Genomic DNA, 10000 nt, shown 5'->3' on the forward strand with positions numbered 1-10000 from the left:
TGTTGTGCCTTAACCTAACCCATGTTGTGCCTTAACCTAACCCATGTTGTGCCTTAACCTAACCCATGTTGTGCCTTAACCTAACCCATGTTGTACCTTAACCTAACCCATGTTGTACCTTAACCTAACCCATGTTGTACCTTAACCTAACCCATGTTGTACCTTAACCTAACCCATGTTGTACCCTAACCTAACCCATGTTGTCCCCTAACCTAACCCATGTTGTCCCCTAACCTAACCCATGTTGTCCCCTAACCTAACCCATGTTGTCCCCTAACCTAACCCATGTTGTCCCCTAACCTAACCCATGTTGTCCCCTAACCTAACCCATGTTGTCCCCTAACCTAACCCATGTTGTCCCCTAACCTAACCCATGTTGTCCCCTAACCTAACCCATGTTGTCCCCTAACCTAACCCATGTTGTCCCCTAACCTAACCCATGTTGTCCCCTAACCTAACCCATGTTGTGCCTTAACCTAACCCATGTTGTGCCTTAACCTAACCCATGTTGTCCCCTAACCTAACCCATGTTGTCCCCTAACCTAACCCATGTTGTCCCCTAACCTAACCCACGTTGTCCGCTAACGTAACCCACGTTGTCGCCTAAACCTGCTCTGTAATTGTTATACGACTCGTTCAATTAGTGTAGTGTTGCCCACCCGCAACCCTCGCAATATAGTTCGCTACTCGCACTGCCCGCTCCCCTGTGTATCGCTTCATGTTAAACACCTTGCAAGTCTTGCTGACTTTCCACATGCTCCTGCTGTACACTGTAATGTGGATGGCAGCAGGACGTACATGCCGCCCCCCCCCCACCCCTCCCCACGTCCCCACGTCCCCACCTTGCCCCCTGCCTTCGCAAGCTGGTTGGTGACAAGTTTGCATGTTCAATGCCCTTCGCATGCGACGTACGCAGGCTACGTTGTGGTGCGGCCTGTGTCAACTGTCCGCTGATGTCGTACGCGTGAACCACAATCTGTACTGCACATTCGTCCTTATGTACTGAATGATACATCGTGGCACATGTGTGACCGTACAACGACTGCGCCCAAAAACGGCGGACCATACAGTGCAAATATTGTGCACGCAGCTACGTGTCGTCTCCCTATGAGAGCTGGATTGCAGTGTGGTACGCCATAGAGACGTGTGGGAGGAACGGACGCCGTGGATGGCGATCAGCATGAGCTGTCTGTTGATGTATTCGGACCTAGTCGTCTCTCCTCACACACCGTGATGGCATGGTGCACCGCGTTCCATATCTGCGACATGCTACAGAGGCCGGTTGACAGTCGTTCGAGCAATGGACATCGCATACGTACGGGGGCCACCTTCCACGTATTGTCTAGGCGTGCACATTTTGTTGCGTGTATGTGGGCAGACGTAGTGTGGCGTGACACCTGACACAGGCATGCAATAATCGTTGAAGTTGCAAATGGCGATGGACGCCTGCGTTTTCTGGTGAAGTTACGCAAATGAAGAAATGGTAACCTGTTGTGGTGCGGTTGTTCTCGCTAGGGGTGAATCGGTGATGGCGACGATAGGTTGAGGTACTAACCGGTTGTTCCAGCGATACCCACCATGCCGACGAAACTGAACGGCATCTGGGTGTGAAGCGATACGCGGCGGTGGCTGGGTGGGACCGTCCCCGGCCGGTGAGGGGGCGCCTCCCGGCGTGCTGGCCGCGCGGTGCGTGGGCGCACGCGCTACAGCCGGCTGGTGGGGGCGGCCAGTGGCAGGCGCGCCGGCCGACGGACGCGGCAGGCGTCGCAGCTGCGCGCCGGCGCACCCTGCGCGCGGCGCCGTGCGGCCAAAGTAGGTCCTCGCGGGCCCGGTGCGAAGCGCGGTGGACATCTTCAGTGTGCTGGTCCGATTGAGGACTGTGTGCGTTGAGGATGCGCCGCCGCCCGGCGCTCGGCGCCGCGACGCCGTCTGCTGCTCGGTCGCCCCAGCGGTTCTCGCTGGTGGTTTGTATCGCAGCTGTGCGGATGTGTTGGCGCGTGCGCTGTGCTGGGAGAGTTCGCTTCGGCACCCAAGTGGGGCTTTTGTCCTTCTGTGGCGCTGGCGTTGGAGCTGCCGGTCACCGTAGGTGGCGCGTGTTGTCTCCCGCCGGCAATGCCACGACAGCACGCTCCCGGGCCTCTGTCGGCAGCGGCAAGCTCAGTTGGGAGCACGGGTGGTCGCACCGAAAGCGTCTACTCGCCTGACTCCGGGCGATTGCGCCTCTCTCGAACCCGACCAAGTACTTGGGACGGCGCTGCGCGCCGCCGGGACCTGAGAGGGTTTCGAGGTGTATTGTGCAGGGGAGCTCAGCCTCCTCCTGTTTGCAGAATGATTGAGCGGACGCTTGCGTGTTCGCGCGGGCCCCCGGGACACACTCCCGGGCGGCCGGCTGCTCAGCTCTAGTTGACGCAGCTCCCTGGTTGATCCTGCCAGTAGTCATATGCTTGTCTCAAAGATTAAGCCATGCATGTCTCAGTACAAGCCGCATTAAGGTGAAACCGCGAATGGCTCATTAAATCAGTTATGGTTCCTTAGATCGTACCCACGTTACTTGGATAACTGTGGTAATTCTAGAGCTAATACATGCAAACAGAGTCCCGACCAGAGATGGAAGGGACGCTTTTCTTAGATCAAAACCAATCGGTCGGCTCGTCCGGTCCGTTTGCCTTGGTGACTCTGAATAACTTTGGGCTGATCGCACGGTCCTCGTACCGGCGACGCATCTTTCAAATGTCTGCCTTATCAACTGTCGATGGTAGGTTCTGCGCCTACCATGGTTGTAACGGGTAACGGGGAATCAGGGTTCGATTCCGGAGAGGGAGCCTGAGAAACGGCTACCACATCCAAGGAAGGCAGCAGGCGCGCAAATTACCCACTCCCGGCACGGGGAGGTAGTGACGAAAAATAACGATACGGGACTCATCCGAGGCCCCGTAATCGGAATGAGTACACTTTAAATCCTTTAACGAGTATCTATTGGAGGGCAAGTCTGGTGCCAGCAGCCGCGGTAATTCCAGCTCCAATAGCGTATATTAAAGTTGTTGCGGTTAAAAAGCTCGTAGTTGGATTTGTGTCCCACGCTGTTGGTTCACCGCCCGTCGGTGTTTAACTGGCATGTATCGTGGGACGTCCTGCCGGTGGGGCGAGCTGAAGGCGTGCGACCGCCCCGTGCGTGCTCGTGCGTCCCGAGGCGGACCCCGTTGAAATCCTACCAGGGTGCTCTTTATTGAGTGTCTCGGTGGGCCGGCACGTTTACTTTGAACAAATTAGAGTGCTTAAAGCAGGCAAGCCCGCCTGAATACTGTGTGCATGGAATAATGGAATAGGACCTCGGTTCTATTTTGTTGGTTTTCGGAACCCGAGGTAATGATTAATAGGGACAGGCGGGGGCATTCGTATTGCGACGTTAGAGGTGAAATTCTTGGATCGTCGCAAGACGAACAGAAGCGAAAGCATTTGCCAAGTATGTTTTCATTAATCAAGAACGAAAGTTAGAGGTTCGAAGGCGATCAGATACCGCCCTAGTTCTAACCATAAACGATGCCAGCCAGCGATCCGCCGCAGTTCCTCCGATGACTCGGCGGGCAGCCTCCGGGAAACCAAAGCTTTTGGGTTCCGGGGGAAGTATGGTTGCAAAGCTGAAACTTAAAGGAATTGACGGAAGGGCACCACCAGGAGTGGAGCCTGCGGCTTAATTTGACTCAACACGGGAAACCTCACCAGGCCCGGAACCCGGAAGGATTGACAGATTGATAGCTCTTTCTTGATTCGGTGGGTGGTGGTGCATGGCCGTTCTTAGTTGGTGGAGCGATTTGTCTGGTTAATTCCGATAACGAACGAGACTCTAGCCTGCTAACTAGTCGCGTGACATCCTTCGTGCTGTCAGCGATTACTTTTCTTCTTAGAGGGACAGGCGGCTTCTAGCCGCACGAGATTGAGCAATAACAGGTCTGTGATGCCCTTAGATGTTCTGGGCCGCACGCGCGCTACACTGAAGGAATCAGCGTGTCTTCCTAGGCCGAAAGGTCGGGGTAACCCGCTGAACCTCCTTCGTGCTAGGGATTGGGGCTTGCAATTGTTCCCCATGAACGAGGAATTCCCAGTAAGCGCGAGTCATAAGCTCGCGTTGATTACGTCCCTGCCCTTTGTACACACCGCCCGTCGCTACTACCGATTGAATGATTTAGTGAGGTCTTCGGACTGGTACGCGGCATTGACTCTGTCGTTGCCGATGCTACCGGAAAGATGACCAAACTTGATCATTTAGAGGAAGTAAAAGTCGTAACAAGGTTTCCGTAGGTGAACCTGCGGAAGGATCATTACCGACTAGACTGCATGTCTTTGGATGTGCGTGTCGTGTCGCGCAACACGCTACCTGTACGGCTCGCAGTAGCCGTGCGCCGCGTGCGGAACCACGCGTGCCTCTCAAAACTAGCGGCAATGTTGTGTGGTACGAGCGCTGAAGCGCTGGAGCGGCTGGCGTGCGGCACCTGGCGCCTGGCGCCGGTTTTGAATGACTTTCGCCCGAGTGCCTGTCCGCTCCGGTGTGGAGCCGTACGACGCCCGTCGGCCGTGAGGCCGTTGGACACAGAACGCTGGAACAGGGGCCGCCACACGCCTCACTCCCGCCTATGCGACCGTCTCGAAAGAGGCGGCGGAAACTGAGAAAAGATCACCCAGGACGGTGGATCACTCGGCTCGTGGGTCGATGAAGAACGCAGCAAATTGCGCGTCGACATGTGAACTGCAGGACACATGAACATCGACGTTTCGAACGCACATTGCGGTCCATGGATTCCGTTCCCGGGCCACGTCTGGCTGAGGGTCGGCTACGTATACTGAAGCGCGCGGCGTTTGCCCCGCTTCGCAGACCTGGGAGTGTCGCGGCCGCCTGTGGGGCCGGCCGCGTCTCCTCAAACGTGCGATGCGCGCCCGTCGCCTGGCGGTTCGCATACCGGTACTTTCTCGGTAGCGTGCACAGCCGGCTGGCGGTGTGGCGTGCGACACCTCGTACAACGACCTCAGAGCAGGCGAGACTACCCGCTGAATTTAAGCATATTACTAAGCGGAGGAAAAGAAACTAACAAGGATTCCCCCAGTAGCGGCGAGCGAACAGGGAAGAGTCCAGCACCGAACCCCGCAGGCTGCCGCCTGTCGTGGCATGTGGTGTTTGGGAGGGTCCACTACCCCGACGCCTCGCGCCGAGCCCAAGTCCAACTTGAATGAGGCCACGGCCCGTAGAGGGTGCCAGGCCCGTAGCGGCCGGTGCGAGCGTCGGCGGGACCTCTCCTTCGAGTCGGGTTGCTTGAGAGTGCAGCTCCAAGTGGGTGGTAAACTCCATCTGAGACTAAATATGACCACGAGACCGATAGCGAACAAGTACCGTGAGGGAAAGTTGAAAAGAACTTTGAAGAGAGAGTTCAAAAGTACGTGAAACCGTTCTGGGGTAAACGTGAGAAGTCCGAAAGGTCGAACGGGTGAGATTCACGCCCATCCGGCCACTGGCCTCCGCCCTCGGCAGATGGGGCCGGCCGCCCGCGCGGAGCAATCCGCGGCGGGGTCGTGTCCGGTTGCCTTTCCACTCGCCGCGGGGTGGGGCCGTTCCGGTGTGCGGTGGGCCGCACTTCTCCCCTAGTAGGACGTCGCGACCCGCTGGGTGCCGGCCTACGGCCCGGGTGCGCAGCCTGTCCTTCCGCGGGCCTCGGTTCGCGTCTGTTGGGCAGAGCCCCGGTGTCCTGGCTGGCTGCCCGGCGGTATATCTGGAGGAGTCGATTCGCCCCTTTGGGCGCTCGGGCTCCCGGCAAGCGCGCGCGGTTCTTCCCGGATGACGGACCTACCTGGCCCGGCCCCGGACCCACGCCGCTGTTGGCTCGGGATGCTCTCGGGCGGAATAATCGCTCCCGTCAGCGGCGCTTCAGCTTTGGACAATTTCACGACCCGTCTTGAAACACGGACCAAGGAGTCTAACATGTGCGCGAGTCATTGGGCTGTACGAAACCTAAAGGCGTAATGAAAGTGAAGGTCTCGCCTTGCGCGGGCCGAGGGAGGATGGGGCTTCCCCGCCCTTCACGGGGCGGCGGCCTCCGCACTCCCGGGGCGTCTCGTCCTCATTGCGAGGTGAGGCGCACCTAGAGCGTACACGTTGGGACCCGAAAGATGGTGAACTATGCCTGGCCAGGACGAAGTCAGGGGAAACCCTGATGGAGGTCCGTAGCGATTCTGACGTGCAAATCGATCGTCGGAGCTGGGTATAGGGGCGAAAGACTAATCGAACCATCTAGTAGCTGGTTCCCTCCGAAGTTTCCCTCAGGATAGCTGGTGCTCGTACGAGTCTCATCCGGTAAAGCGAATGATTAGAGGCCTTGGGGCCGAAACGACCTCAACCTATTCTCAAACTTTAAATGGGTGAGATCTCCGGCTTGCTTGATATGCTGAAGCCGCGAGCAAACGACTCGGATCGGAGTGCCAAGTGGGCCACTTTTGGTAAGCAGAACTGGCGCTGTGGGATGAACCAAACGCCGAGTTAAGGCGCCCGAATCGACGCTCATGGGAAACCATGAAAGGCGTTGGTTGCTTAAGACAGCAGGACGGTGGCCATGGAAGTCGGAATCCGCTAAGGAGTGTGTAACAACTCACCTGCCGAAGCAACTAGCCCTGAAAATGGATGGCGCTGAAGCGTCGTGCCTATACTCGGCCGTCAGTCTGGCAGTCATGGCCGGTCCTTGCGGCCGGCCGCGAAGCCCTGACGAGTAGGAGGGTCGCGGCGGTGGGCGCAGAAGGGTCTGGGCGTGAGCCTGCCTGGAGCCGCCGTCGGTGCAGATCTTGGTGGTAGTAGCAAATACTCCAGCGAGGCCCTGGAGGGCTGACGCGGAGAAGGGTTTCGTGTGAACAGCCGTTGCACACGAGTCAGTCGATCCTAAGCCCTAGGAGAAATCCGATGTTGATGGGGGCCGTCATAGCATGATGCGCTTTGTGCTGGCCCCCGTTGGGCGAAAGGGAATCCGGTTCCTATTCCGGAACCCGGCAGCGGAACCGATACAAGTCGGGCCCCTCTTTTAGAGATGCTCGTCGGGGTAACCCAAAAGGACCCGGAGACGCCGTCGGGAGATCGGGGAAGAGTTTTCTTTTCTGCATGAGCGTTCGAGTTCCCTGGAATCCTCTAGCAGGGAGATAGGGTTTGGAACGCGAAGAGCACCGCAGTTGCGGCGGTGTCCCGATCTTCCCCTCGGACCTTGAAAATCCGGGAGAGGGCCACGTGGAGGTGTCGCGCCGGTTCGTACCCATATCCGCAGCAGGTCTCCAAGGTGAAGAGCCTCTAGTCGATAGAATAATGTAGGTAAGGGAAGTCGGCAAATTGGATCCGTAACTTCGGGATAAGGATTGGCTCTGAGGATCGGGGCGTGTCGGGCTTGGTCGGGAAGTGGGTCAGCGCTAACGTGCCGGGCCTGGGCGAGGTGAGTGCCGTAGGGGTGCCGGTAAGTGCGGGCGTTTAGCGCGGGCGTGGTCTGCTCTCGCCGTTGGTCGGCCTCGTGCTGGCCGGCGGTGCAGGATGCGCGCGCCTGCGCGGCGTTCGCGCCCCGGTGCTTCAACCTGCGTGCAGGATCCGAGCTCGGTCCCGTGCCTTGGCCTCCCACGGATCTTCCTTGCTGCGAGGCCGCGTCCGCCTTAGCGTGCTCCTCCGGGGGCGCGCGGGTGCGCGGATTCTCTTCGGCCGCCATTCAACGATCAACTCAGAACTGGCACGGACTGGGGGAATCCGACTGTCTAATTAAAACAAAGCATTGCGATGGCCCTAGCGGGTGTTGACGCAATGTGATTTCTGCCCAGTGCTCTGAATGTCAACGTGAAGAAATTCAAGCAAGCGCGGGTAAACGGCGGGAGTAACTATGACTGTGTGGCGGCGGTGTGGCTGCATCCGGACTTGGCTTTTCGAAGTGCGGTCTTGATGTAGTCGTGCTGCTGCTGCGAGGTGCCTTCCTTGGGTTATAGTTACAGGGAGAGTGATGCGCAATACATGGGCCTAGCCCTCTTAGCCTCTCCTCTCCTGCGGTCTTCTCCCCTTCTCGTGGGCCCGCTGATTTTCGCAGAGTGGAAGACCGCACCAGGGGCTTGGGGGGGTTACCAGCCCCCCCTCGCATTATCCCTTTATAGTTGGGGGCAGCCGACAAGAAACAAGAGATGGTGGCCCTTCCGCTGAAGGTGCCACCCCAGCTACCCCAGCACCTATCCGGCCAACCGGCCGTAACGAAAATGCGATAGTTTGTGTAGCTCCCTTTGCTTGCAGTGAGTGCCACCGCACTTTTACCACGAAGAACGGTCTCGGGGTCCATCGCCGCCGCCAACACCCTGCGGCCGCCAACGCTGAGATCGTGACGGAGAGGCATCGCGCGAGGTGGACGGAGGAAGAAGTCCTGTCGCTCGCCAAGGCAGAGGCCGAACTGTTCCTTGAGAGGGACGCCCGGTTCTTCTTTGTAAATCAAGAACTTACCAGGATGTTCCCCGACCGAACGCTTGAGGCAATCAAGTGCCGACGGCGGCAAGCTGCCCACAAGCAGCTTGTCCGCCAATTCATGGAGGCACTTGAGATCGGTCGGGGTGAAGAGCCGGCGTCCCGCCGGGGAGCAGCGAGCTCGCTGCCTGACGCGGGCGAGGCCGCTGCGCCGCCCGTCGGCGCAGCCGAGGACTTCGCGGCCGACACCACCGGGCCGCCGCCGGAGGGGCCGACTGACGCCGCCATCTGGGAGCATCTGGCGGGGCTACCTGCTTCCGCCCAGCGTTTCTCTGCCCTGGATCGAGTCATTGGTCTGGGGCGGGGCACGCCGCCCGATGTCATCCTGGGCATGCTCCCGGATGCCCTTGCGTCGGTCGGGTCCAGGGGGGAGAGGTCGATCACCAGGACACAGCGGCCGCGCCAATCATCCAAGCGGCCGCCTGCCGCCCCGCCGCTGCAGAAGCGCAAGCGGCGCCGCTGGGAATACGCGCGCACACAGGACGCCTTCCGTAGGTCGCGTGCACGTTGCGTGCGCGGCTTGCTGGACGGCACCCTGCTGCAGCCGCCACCCGACATCCCCGGTCTGCTGGACTTCTGGGCGGACCTCTTCACGAAGAAGCCGATCTCCACCGCCGGCTTCATCCGTGACCGCCTTCTCCCGCACTCGGAGCCTGTCGCTCCTGAGTGCCTATGGGGGCCGGTCACACGTGAGGAGGTCGCTGCTGCCTTGCCGCCCAGGGGATCGGCAGCCGGGCCGGACGGCCTGACTCCAGCGGAGCTGCGGCGCCTGCCGCATGAAGTCCTGGTGAAACTCTTGAACCTCTTCCTCCTGGCCCGCGCCCTCCCCGAGCGTCTGCTTCGCGCCCGGACGTCACTTCTTCCCAAAACGGCTGCACCAACATCCCCCGCTGACTTTCGCCCCATTACGGTCTGCTCGGTGTTGGCGCGGACCTTTCACAAGGTTCTCGCGTCACGCCTGATGCGTGCATGTGCTGTGGACGAACGTCAGCGGGCATTCATCCCCCGGGATGGGATGTTGGAAAACACCTTCATCTTGGACACTGCTCTCACCGACGCAGTCCGCTCCTGTCGCTCTGTTTTTGTGGCATCGATCGACGTCTCTAAAGCGTTCGATTCGGTGGACCATGCTGCCCTCCGCCCCGTGCTGAGGGCTCATGGCCTGCCGGATTGCTTTATTGAGTACGTCGAAAGGTGTTACGAGGGTAGCACGACAGTGATAGCGGGCGGCGCCGACGTGGGCGTGCCCCTGCAGCCGGCTAGGGGTGTGCGTCAGGGTGACCCCCTCTCCCCCCTCCTTTTCAATTTTGCGGTGGACTATGTTTTGAGTCAACTTCCCTCCCACATCGGAGCTCGGATCCTTGGTCGCAGAGTTAACGCTGCGGCCTTCGCAGATGACGTCCTGCTTTTTGCATCGACCGCGAGGGGATTGCAGTCTCTCATCGACGCAGCCGTCGCAGCCCTCGCCCATCTGGGGCTGCAGATCAACGC

General features: G+C 59.2%; 2 non-coding genes and 1 pseudogene across 2 annotated transcripts; all 3 read left to right on the forward strand.

The window, feature by feature from the left end:
* Nucleotides 1-2413: 2413 nt before the first annotated feature.
* On the forward strand, nt 2414-4322 carry LOC124772999. Its single transcript, XR_007014448.1, has one exon. It is a non-coding gene; the product is annotated as a small subunit ribosomal RNA (ribosomal RNA).
* Nucleotides 4323-4673: 351 nt separating this feature from the next.
* Nucleotides 4674-4828, forward strand: LOC124772658. The gene has a single exon (XR_007014126.1). It is a non-coding gene; the product is annotated as a 5.8S ribosomal RNA (ribosomal RNA).
* Nucleotides 4829-5016: 188 nt separating this feature from the next.
* The window catches only part of LOC124772614, a 7946-nt pseudogene continuing 2962 nt past the window's right edge, over nt 5017-10000 (forward strand).

Source organism: Schistocerca piceifrons, unplaced genomic scaffold, assembly GCF_021461385.2.
Source record: "Schistocerca piceifrons isolate TAMUIC-IGC-003096 unplaced genomic scaffold, iqSchPice1.1 HiC_scaffold_943, whole genome shotgun sequence".
Classification (NCBI taxonomy): Eukaryota; Metazoa; Arthropoda; class Insecta; order Orthoptera; family Acrididae; genus Schistocerca; species Schistocerca piceifrons.